This window comes from Hordeum vulgare, chromosome 2H (assembly GCF_904849725.1).
Source record: "Hordeum vulgare subsp. vulgare chromosome 2H, MorexV3_pseudomolecules_assembly, whole genome shotgun sequence".
Lineage (NCBI taxonomy): Eukaryota > Viridiplantae > Streptophyta > Magnoliopsida > Poales > Poaceae > Hordeum > Hordeum vulgare.
In genome coordinates, this window is record NC_058519.1 from 553,167,023 (window position 1) to 553,177,841 (window position 10,819).

The window sequence follows — 10,819 nt, forward strand, 5'->3', positions numbered from 1 at the left end:
AGTGTGACTCTCGTGTTGATATTCTTCGCAATCTCTTCAATCGCTTCAAGAGACATGACAATGAATGCTGCCAAGACACCTTTGATCGCCTCACTGACATATCAAATGAACTACAAGCACTGGGAGCTCGAGACATCACTGATCACGAAGTTGTGAAGAAACTGCTGAGATCTTTGGATTCTTCATTTGACACTCTAGTTCTGATGATTCAAGAAAGACTAGATTACAAGATGCTAGATCCAGCTGATATCCTTGAAAGGCTAAATACTCATGAATTCCAGCTAGAAGAAAAGAGAGATCTATATGGACAAAGCTATTCCAGACCACGTGCACTGAAGGCTAGAGCAATTTCCTCATCTGAAGAAGAAGACACAGATGACATCAGTTGTGACCCTGAAGAATTCGGACAGGAGCTTGCGATGCTTGTGTGGAAATTCCAGAGATTTGCACGACGAGGCCAGTTCGGTAAATCATCAACAAGATACATGAGGAAATCAGAATCTGCATCTGAGGATTACAAGAAACGAACCGCTGGGGAAATCAGAAATCAGGTCATTACATTGCTGATTGTCCCCGCTGGGGAAAGGAATCAAAGAAGAAGAAATACAAGGATGACAGTTCTGATGACTTGAAGAAGAAGAAGAAATCTTCAAAATCCTCATCTTCAAAGCCCTCATCGCACAAGAAGACTAGTTTCAGAAAGGCTCGGGCACTTATTGGCAAGGAAATGGACTCCGAGGCAGAATCAGAGGAATGTGATGAAGAAGAGGGTTCTGATGAAGACTCAGAATCCGGACAGACTAGTCTTGCACTAGCAACCACTTTCGTCAGCAAGTCAATCTTCAATCCTGAAGAAAATGATTGCACCATCCATACTGATGACTATGTTGATGACATCGCTCCAACCTATTGCTTCATGGCAAAAGGTTCAAAGGTATCAAATAATGCCTCCTCCTCTGATTCAAGTGACTGTGACCATAATGATTATAAGAAACCCAGTTACTGTAAACTTGCTATCATTGCCACTAAACAACAAACTGCTCTTGAAAAGCTTTAGAAACTGCTAGACAAAAGTGATGATCTGTTGAATGATGAAATGAACCTGAACCAAATCCTCACTCGTGACATGAAAAGTCTTCAGTCTAGATTTGATAATCTTCAGGATCGTTATGATACACTCCTCACTGATCATGAGAAGCTTTCCTACGAATTTCTTCAAAGGAAGCTTGATCTTGAGAAGCTGAGAATGTCTCATGATGATCTTCGTATGGAAAATGATTCATTACTAGCTCAACAGATCAGCGCTAGTCAAGTTGAATTTATTCCTCCATGTCTTAAATGCATTGAACACGAAACTGCTAATTCCTCACCAGAATCATCAAATGCTACCATTGCTACAAATTCTTCAACTGCACCTGTTGTGTCTATTTCCTCACTTGAGGAAAACACAAATGTTACTGATGAAAATGCAGGGTTGAAGGAATTGTACGTGACAGGCATGTACAAAAGCCTCAAAGGACATCAAACCCTTTGTGATGTGCTCAAAAAGCAGATATTGAACAGGAACCCGAGGAAAGAAGGAATTGCCTTTGAGAGGAAATTAAATGCTGATGGATCTTATTGGAAACCTGAGCAGTATCCCAAAACCTCATGGGTTGCTGCTACTGGGCCTCCTTTTGATCCATCTAATCTAACTGGCTTCTCATGTGAATTATCCTATTCCTCAGATGAATCATTTGATTCCAACTATAAACTGTTCAAAAATCAATCTAGTGAAGTATTTGCTCGATATGTTGGAACTAACTGCAGGAAAGGCCCTCCTCTGAGGAAAATCTGGGTTCCCAAAAGTTGTCTTGAAAATCTTCAGGTGAATGTCCTCATGACACCACCACTGAAGAATCTGAACCCCAGATCAAATTCCTCAGGAGGACCAAAGTTTTCAAGAGGATCAAAGTCCTCAACTGGTCAAAACTATGCTTGTACCCATGCTTATGCGTCTAACATGCAGGGAAACTACAAGGAATATGAATATGAGCGTTACTCCTCAAATCATTATGTTCATAAATCCTCAAACCAGTTCTCTGCATATTCATATGAGTACTTCAATCCCCCTACTGTTAAGAGAAGTGCATTAGCTTCAATGCCACCTTTCTCTTACGGTGCTCGCAGGATGATGAACGCTTTACCACCCCTTCAGATGTGGGTGGTGAAGAAATCGAACTAATCACTTCTACAGGTCAGGTCTCGAGATGAAAATCATCATCTGAAGAATTTGCTGGAGACCTGAGGAAATGCTTGATAGGACGCAAGCTAATAATTGATGAAAAAGAAATATTTCACACGTCCTTACATTTCTGTTATGATGAAATTAGTATCATATTCTTCAAATCTGAAGCATATGAGATGGTAAGCTGTACTAATTCATCTGCAGGATGACAAACCCAAAAATACTGAGTGGGTTCTCGATAGTGGCTGCACACATCACATGACTGGTGATAAAAGCTTACTGATGAACATGCCACTAACTCCATCACCTCTGAAGCAAATCACATATGCTGACAAAGGTAAAAGCAAGGTATTGGGACTTGGCAAAGTAGCTATTTCCAAGGATAGGCATATGGACAAAGTGATGCTTGTTGAATCCCTTGGTTTTAACCTCATGTCAGTCTCGATGCTTTGTGATCTTGATATGATTGTTATCTTTGGTAGATATAGATGTGTAGTCATCATGGAATCTGACAGATCCAAAGTCTTCGAAGGTGTAAGAAGAGGGGATTTGTACATTGTTGATTTCTCTACAGGTCCTCAACCAGCCACTTGCTTACTAGCAAAAACCTCAGAAGGATGGCTGTGGCACCGAAGACTAGGTCATGCAGGCATGAGGAATTTGCACACGCTTGCAAAGAAGAAGCATGTCATCGGCATCGAATCAGTCAAATTCCTCAAGGATCATCTCTGCGGTGCTTGTGAATCTGGGAAAATGACCAGATCCAAGCATCCCTCCAAAACCATCATGACCACTACACGGTCCATTCGAATTGCTTCATATGGATTTATTTGGACCTACTCAATATGCCACACTAACCAATGCAGCATATTTATATGGCTTCGTCATAGTTGATGGTTATTCCAGATATACTTGGGTGCATATCATAGTGCATAAAACTGAAGTGCAGGAAATCTTCAAACGATTTTCTTCAAGGGCCTCGACGAACTTTGGCATCAAGATCAAACACATCAGGAGTGATAATGGAACTAAGTTCAAAAACACTGGTCTTGATGATTATCTTGATGAACTTGGTATTACTCACGAATTGTCTGCTCCTTATACTCCTCAGCAGAATGGTGTCGTCGAAAGGAAGAACAGGACTCTGGTTGAAATGGCAAGAACTATGCTTGAAGAATATCAGACTCCTCGACGCTTTTGGCCTGAAGCAATCAACACTGCATGCCACATCATCAATAGGGTATATCTTCACAAATTCCTCAAGAAAACCTCATATGAACTCCTCACTGACAAGAAACCCATTGTAAGTTATTTCAAAGTCTTCGGTGCAAAATGCTGGATTAGAGATCCTCACCATAGCTCAAAATTTGCACCTAAGGCACATGAAGGTTTTATGCTCGGTTATGGAAAGGACTCGCACACCTACAGAGTCTTCAACAACTATCACAACAAAGTTGTTGAGACTGTAGATGTGCGGTTCGATGAAACTAATGGCTCGCAAAGAGAGCAATTGCCTTCTGATCCAGATAAGCTGTCTCCTGAGGAAGCGATAAAGCTTAAGCCTACTGAAGACATTGTCCCAACTGAGGAAATTGGTGAAGAAACGATCCCCATCGCTGATAAAAACTGAGAAGATGCTCCTGAGGAAATTGCAAGAGCACCACTTCCTCAGCCCAGACAAAATCCTCAACCAGCTCATCCGAGGATTGCAAACGAAGTAGAACTTGACAAAATCCTCAACGACATCAACGTGCCAGGTCCTCTCACTCGCTCAAAAGCTTCACACTTGGTTAACTTTTGTGGGCATTTTTCCTTTGTATCCATCACAGAACCCTCAAAAGTTGCTGAGGCTTTTCTGGAACCGGAGTGGATCCAAGCTATGCAAGACGAACTTCTTCAATTCAAGCTGAATGACGTATGGGAGCTCGTCAAACGACCAGATCCTCGCAAGCACAACATCATCGGCACCAAGTGGATTTTTCGAAACAAGCAAGATGAGGACGATCAAGTGGTGAGGAACAAGGCACGACTTGTAGCTCAAGGCTACACCCAGGTTGAAGGAATAGATTTCGATCAAACTTTTGCGCCTGTTGCTAGACTTGAAGCTATTCGAATACTACTTGCTTATGCTAATCATCATAACATCACCTTATATCAAATGGATGTGAAAAGTGCATTCCTCAATGGTAAGCTTGAGGAAGAAGTATATGTTGCTCAGCCCCCAGGTTTTGAGGATCCAAAGAATCCAGACAAAGTCTTCAGACTCAAAAAGGCTCTGTATGGTCTCAAGCAAGCCCCTCAGGCATGGTATGATACATTGAAGGAATTCCTCATGAAGAAAGGCTTCAAACCTAGTTCACTCGATCCAACTCTTTTCACAAAATCCTATGATAATGAGTTGTTTGTATGTCAAATATATGTTGATGATATCATATTTGGCTGTACTCACAAAAGATGCAGTGATGAATTTGCCTACATGATGAGTGAAGAATATCAGATGTCCATGATGGGGGAGCTGAAATTCTTCTTAGGTCTTCAAATTCGTCAACAAAGCAATGGAATCTTCATATCACAGGAGAAATACCTCAAGGATGTTTTGAGGAAATTCGACATGCACGAATGCAAAGGTGCCAAGACTCCAATGCCTACCAACGGCCACCTCGGCACTGATGAAAATGGTAAAGATTTCGATCAGCAGGTATACCGTTCTATGATTGGCTCTTTATTGTATCTATGTGCATCTAGGCCAGATATAATGCTTAGTGTTTGCATGTGTGCACGTTTTCAAGCAAAACCGAAGGAATCACACCATAAGGCTGTGAAACATATTCTTCGATACTTAGCTCACACACCAACACTAGGATTATGGTATCCCAAGGGCTCCAATCTTCATCTGGTAGGGTATTCCGATTCAGACTATGTTGGTGACCGTGTGGATCGCAAGTCAACTTCTGGCACATGCCATTTCCTCGGAAGATCACTAGTTTGCTGGTCCTCAAAGAAGCAGAATTGCGTATCACTCTCCACTGCCGAAGCTGAGTACATTGCTGCTGGTTCTTGATGTGCTCAATTGTTGTGGATGAAGCAAACCCTCAAGGACTACGGCATCAACATGAAGAATGTGCCTCTCTACTGTGACAATGAGAGTGCTATCAAGATTGCATACAACCCAGTACAACACTCGAAGACCAAGCACATCCAGATTCGTCACCATTTTCTTCGGGACCATGTCCTCAAGGGTAATATCCTCATCGACCATGTGAAGACTAATGATCAACTGGCAAATACCTTCACTAAGCCCTTGGATGAGAAAAGGTTTCGCAAGTTGCGGTGTGAGCTAAATATGTTAGAGTCTTCAAATGTTTTGTAAAAACATGCACACATCCTAACACTTATGCAAAGTTGATGACTTAGATGTGCAACACATGATGAAACGATTTTCTTCAACTGATGAAGAAAGTCACTCTGAATGTGAAGAAATTAACGAAGAAATTGATTCTCAGGGCCCTACGACAATTGTACGCGGCGTCTGTAATCAACATTCTTATATGGTGGGTAACGCCACCGCCCAATGTGAAATTCCTCAAGTTGATTTTCTTCAAATGATCAATTTCCTCACAATGCATTTTTCTTCAAAACAGTTGTTCTTCATTGTGATGATCTATTACAAAATCTTCAAAAACACTTGATGACTTTCATTTGCCTAGGTAGACTGTGATTTCTAGTCCTCAACAGCATTCACTTATTGCTATTTCTTCAAGTTGATGTTTCTGCTAAGTGAATGTGATCGGACCCTACTTTCCCTCTATGCTATACTTATCCAGTCTATTCAATTCTTCATATGCGTTCTACTTGAAACTTTGTTCAAAATCCTCACTGCATCCTTGTCAGCTGATGATTTTGTAACGAAAATCCTCAAATCTTCAAAAATTGTTTTCTTTAAAGGCACAGTAACTGAACCCCCACTTCCCATGATCGGATAACCACGATCTGCACTATCTCCACCGCATCGTACGGGAGCTACACGTGTCCTGCGGAGACGTAGAGGCAGGGGCTATTTGGTCCGAAACTTTCGCGCCAAACAGTAACTTTCGGGCTATAAATATGTCCTTATCCCCCTCGGTATCCTCTTCTTCGCCTCATCGCTCTCCTGCCATAGCACACTCCACCGAACCCTAGCGCCACCACTGGTAGTCTTGTCGCCGGTAAGGAAGAGCTTCACTGCCTCGACCTTTTCGTCGCCAGAATCACGCCGGAGTCGGACCATCTTCGTCCGCCGCCGCCGTAGACATCCTCTGCCGCCAAATTAGGGTGCATTGGACACTCGAACGAAGAGCCTCTCCAACACTACTTTCTGTGTTCTTCGTACGCACCTTCCAGGGTAAATATATCCCTTTTTTACAGCAGAGTAGATCTGAAATTTACATCTTCTATGTGAAATCTGTTTTTCCTCAAGATACGATGCATACATGATTCCTCAAACACTACCTATCACCGCAATCATTGACGAATTAGCTAAGCATCTAAGATTTTCATGAGATTCCTCAATTGTGCGAATTTTCGGATCTGTACAACTCTGGAACCCAAGAACAGTATGCTTAGACAAATTCCTCAACCACTGGTTATATTCCTCAAACTGTCAAACTTTTTCTTTTTCTTCAAATCTGAGAACGCATATGAGCTCTCCAAATTCCTCGCAACTATACTCTGTTCACAGGTACACACATGTCAGCTGATGAATCTCTCGGTTCTCATCACATTAACTCATTTGCAGCGTTTCTGGAAGCAACTCTTCAAGGCTCATCAGAATCCTCAAGAGTTCAAAATCATCAGCAAGTTCCTCAACTGAAGAAAATGGAGGAAGAGAGAAAACAGAAGGGAGGAAATAAACTGGAGCAGAACACAGCTGCTGATATCCCTGAGGACATATACTTGGACTATTGTACGCCTGATGAACATGAGACAATGGCCAAGAGAAAGATAAGGCTGCAGAAGATTGAACGCCGATGGGCGAAGGAATGGAAGGAGTATAGGTTTGTGACTCCCAAATATGCAAAGAAATTCGCTTTGAAGCCTCCTGGCAGAAGGGCCCCACTTGAGGATCATCAAGTAGCTCATCCATCATGCCTCAAGACCATTGATGACTATCCAGATGAAAAGGAAAAGCATCTGGCCAAGCTCAAGAAGCAAGCAGAAGCTGCAGTGAGGAAATTTAATGAATCCTCAGCTACTGCCTCCGGTGCTGCTAATTCCTCAGCGGCAGAAACCTCAGGCTCAGAAATTCCTCACACGCAGTATGTGCCATCAAAGCAAAGGGCTCCAAAGCCTCAAGAGAAGTCTTCTCAGGCTTCTGTCACAAAATCCTCAGCACCAAAACCTTCAACACCAAAACCATCATCGCCAAAACCCTCAGCACCAATCTCCTCTGCACCAAAATCCTTAGCTCCACCTCCAAAACCTCAAGAGAAACCAGTACAGAAGCATGTCGTGAAGCCTACGACCGCCAGCTCTAGCTCCTCACTCCCAGATGCAACTAGCTCGGAGACAAAGTCTTCAACACCACTTGTGAAGACTTTGGCAATTACTGAACGTGCACCTCTGCCCAGCCCCAGCAAAATCATCGCAGTCCCGTCTGCATCAGAGGGAAGTGATGAATATGATGATGAAACCCTGCAAGCCATCATCAGAAACAAGCAAGAAAGGGTTGCTCAAGCATCAGGTAGTGCTATTCCTCTGGCCATGGACCCCAAGGTCCTCCTTGACTACATCAATATATGGTTTGAGGATCCAAACACTCCCATTGATGATTTGAAACTTCCTCCTGGCATCAGCCACATGGTGGCCACCTTCATAAATGAAGCCAAGTGGAAAGAACAGCAGGCCCGACAGGTAAAGGTTGCAAAGGCCAAAAAGGAGAAATTCCTCAGGCAGAATCTCCTCAAGCTGACTCCTGATGCACTGGTGTCAACCCAGGCAGAACTGCAAGTATTGACTGACAAGTATGACAAGCTGTTAGATCGCAAAAGCATCAAGAGCAATTTCATCAAGCTAGCCACTAGTGCTGTTGATGACTACAACAAGAGAAAAGCACCACCAGCACCAACTCCTCAACCCTTGGTTGAGCAGCCAGCAGATGCATCTCCTGATGAGGAGGAAACTCCTCAAGCTGAGGAAGAACACCAAGAGCACCGTGTTGATGAACCGTCCATTGAAGAAATCATCACGGAAACTGCAATTGATGAAATTGCAAACACTGATGAGACTGCTCCTGATCCAGCTGCTTCATCAAAGCAGGCTGATGACTCTGTTCCAGCTGGTTCCTCACTACCAGCTGAAGAATCTGCAGAAAGAACACCTTCACCAAAAGCTTCAAAGGTGAAGAAGATAACTCCGTCTGCATCAGACGTGAAGAAAACAAGGGCTGCTGAAAAGGAAGCCGAGAAGAGAAAAGCCTCCTCAGCAGTGGAAGAGACAGAGGCAAAGCGCCACAAAGAAACTGAAGAATCTGCCCCTCTGGACCCGGTGCCTCTAAATGTCGCACCTTCATATGAAATGGTCGTCATTGATGACCCAGCTACAAGGGCAGATGAGGAAATGAAGGATGTCGCCTCCGAGGAACACGCTGATGAGGAAATCCATATTGATGACAGTCCTCAACCTCTTATTCCTCAGACCAAGACTGATCAAGCATCAGCTGCACCAGCTGATGAAACTGCTTCTGCCACAAAGCCAGCTGAAGAAAAACAAGCTGAGGAAAATCTACATTCTGAGCAGACTCCTCAAGATGAGGAACAGGCTGACCCAACTCCTCAAAATGAGAAAGAAGCAGAAATTCCTCAGCCTGAAGCTCAACCAGAGCAAGCATCATCTCCCCAGCAAGAAGTACCAGCTGATGAAATTCCTCAACTTGAGGAAAATGCTGAAGAAAATGTACCCGCCCAAGACAATGAATTCATTGTGCTCAACCCAGAGACTGCCATGGTTGTCTCCTCCCCCATTCCTCAGCAAAATCTCAAGCCAGTTCAGCGCCAGCCATTCTCCAAGCGTCCAAAGTTTCAGAAAGAAGATTTCTTTGAAGAACGCATGTATTTCATCGGCGAGAACCCTTATGACAAGCCTCAAATGAGGCATCTGAAGTTTTGGACAAGGACTCAGATGAACTACTATGCCTCTGTGCTCTGTGGACGAAACAAGATATTCCAGCACAGGCATATTCCTCATGTTGAGCTTGAAGCAATACCCTGCCTGGAACCAGTCCTCAATGTACTACACGATGCAGGTTTGCTCCCTATGTGCTCAGACATATCAGACTGGAATAGTGAGCTTATTCTTCAGTTCTATGCCACTCTGCACATATCTGGCAACGCTGATGACATCAACACTTGGGTGTTTGACTAGATGTCCCAAAATACTCACTATAAAGCCCCTGCCTCTGAACTCCTCAGAGAACTGCCCGTACCAATTCCTTCAGATGGGGCAGTGAAGCTTTATGGTGAGCGTGAGCTACCAAATGGAATGATGGAAGTCCTCATGAAGCCTTTGGCTGTAGGAAAACCCTCAAGAACAACATTCCTCATCCATGAGCTCAAGTACACACCCCGGTCTGTCTACCGAATCCTCTGCAGTGTGCTCGCACCAATCAAAGGCCATGACGATGAAGAAGATGTTGTAGGCCTCATGAAGAATATCCTGTTCAACATCATTCACGGTATTCCTATTAATATCCATGATTTCTTCTTGAGGACTTTGGCCGACAATGCAATGTGCCCCTATGATCACAAGATTTATGCCCCGTGGATCATGAGATTCATCAGGACCAGGATAGGCATCAACTTCCACGCTGATTTCCAAAACCACATGGGTTATATGCCTCCTATCCGGGTCAACAAGAAGACTTTCGAGCCCATCGAAGGAAAAGGAAAATCTGTGATTGAAGAAGGCAGCAGGCCCCTTGATGGCCAGTTCAAAGAGCCAGAAGCATATTATTCATGGGACGATACTGAGACTCGTCCAGCAAGCCCTGTTCCTCCTCGCGTGCTGAACACCAGAGAGCTCCTCCTCAGTCTTCACCAGAAGGTGGATCACAACCACAAATGGGTCAAATGCCAGTTTGGTGCCATTGTGAAAACCCTCACTGAAACTCTGAACGCTGTGAAGCTTAATCATCACTATCTGCATGAGGTTTTCGATCGCACCTGGGCTACACTTGCACATCTGAAGACCCATACTGAGCTTGAAGAAATGAACTTTGAGCAGGACTTTGACTGGTCGTGGCCTCCCAAGAGAAAGTTCAGGCCCATTCCAGTGCCAGACCTTGAAGACAGCTCCTTTTCTTCATTCCGCACTGCTGAATCTGATGAGGAACAACTCGACACAGTAACCGGCCCAAGGAAGAAGACTACCCCCAAGAAGCGTCACGGCTCTTCATCAACCGCCAACAAATGAAGTCTTCACGGGCGTTAGTCCTCAGTTTGTCCTTTTTTGTCACTTGATGACAAAGGGGGAGAAACTCGAGAGTTAGTCTTCAAGCGGGATATTTTTGGGGCTTATGAACTATATTAAGTTAAAAACTCTTGGCTCTTCTGAAGTTTT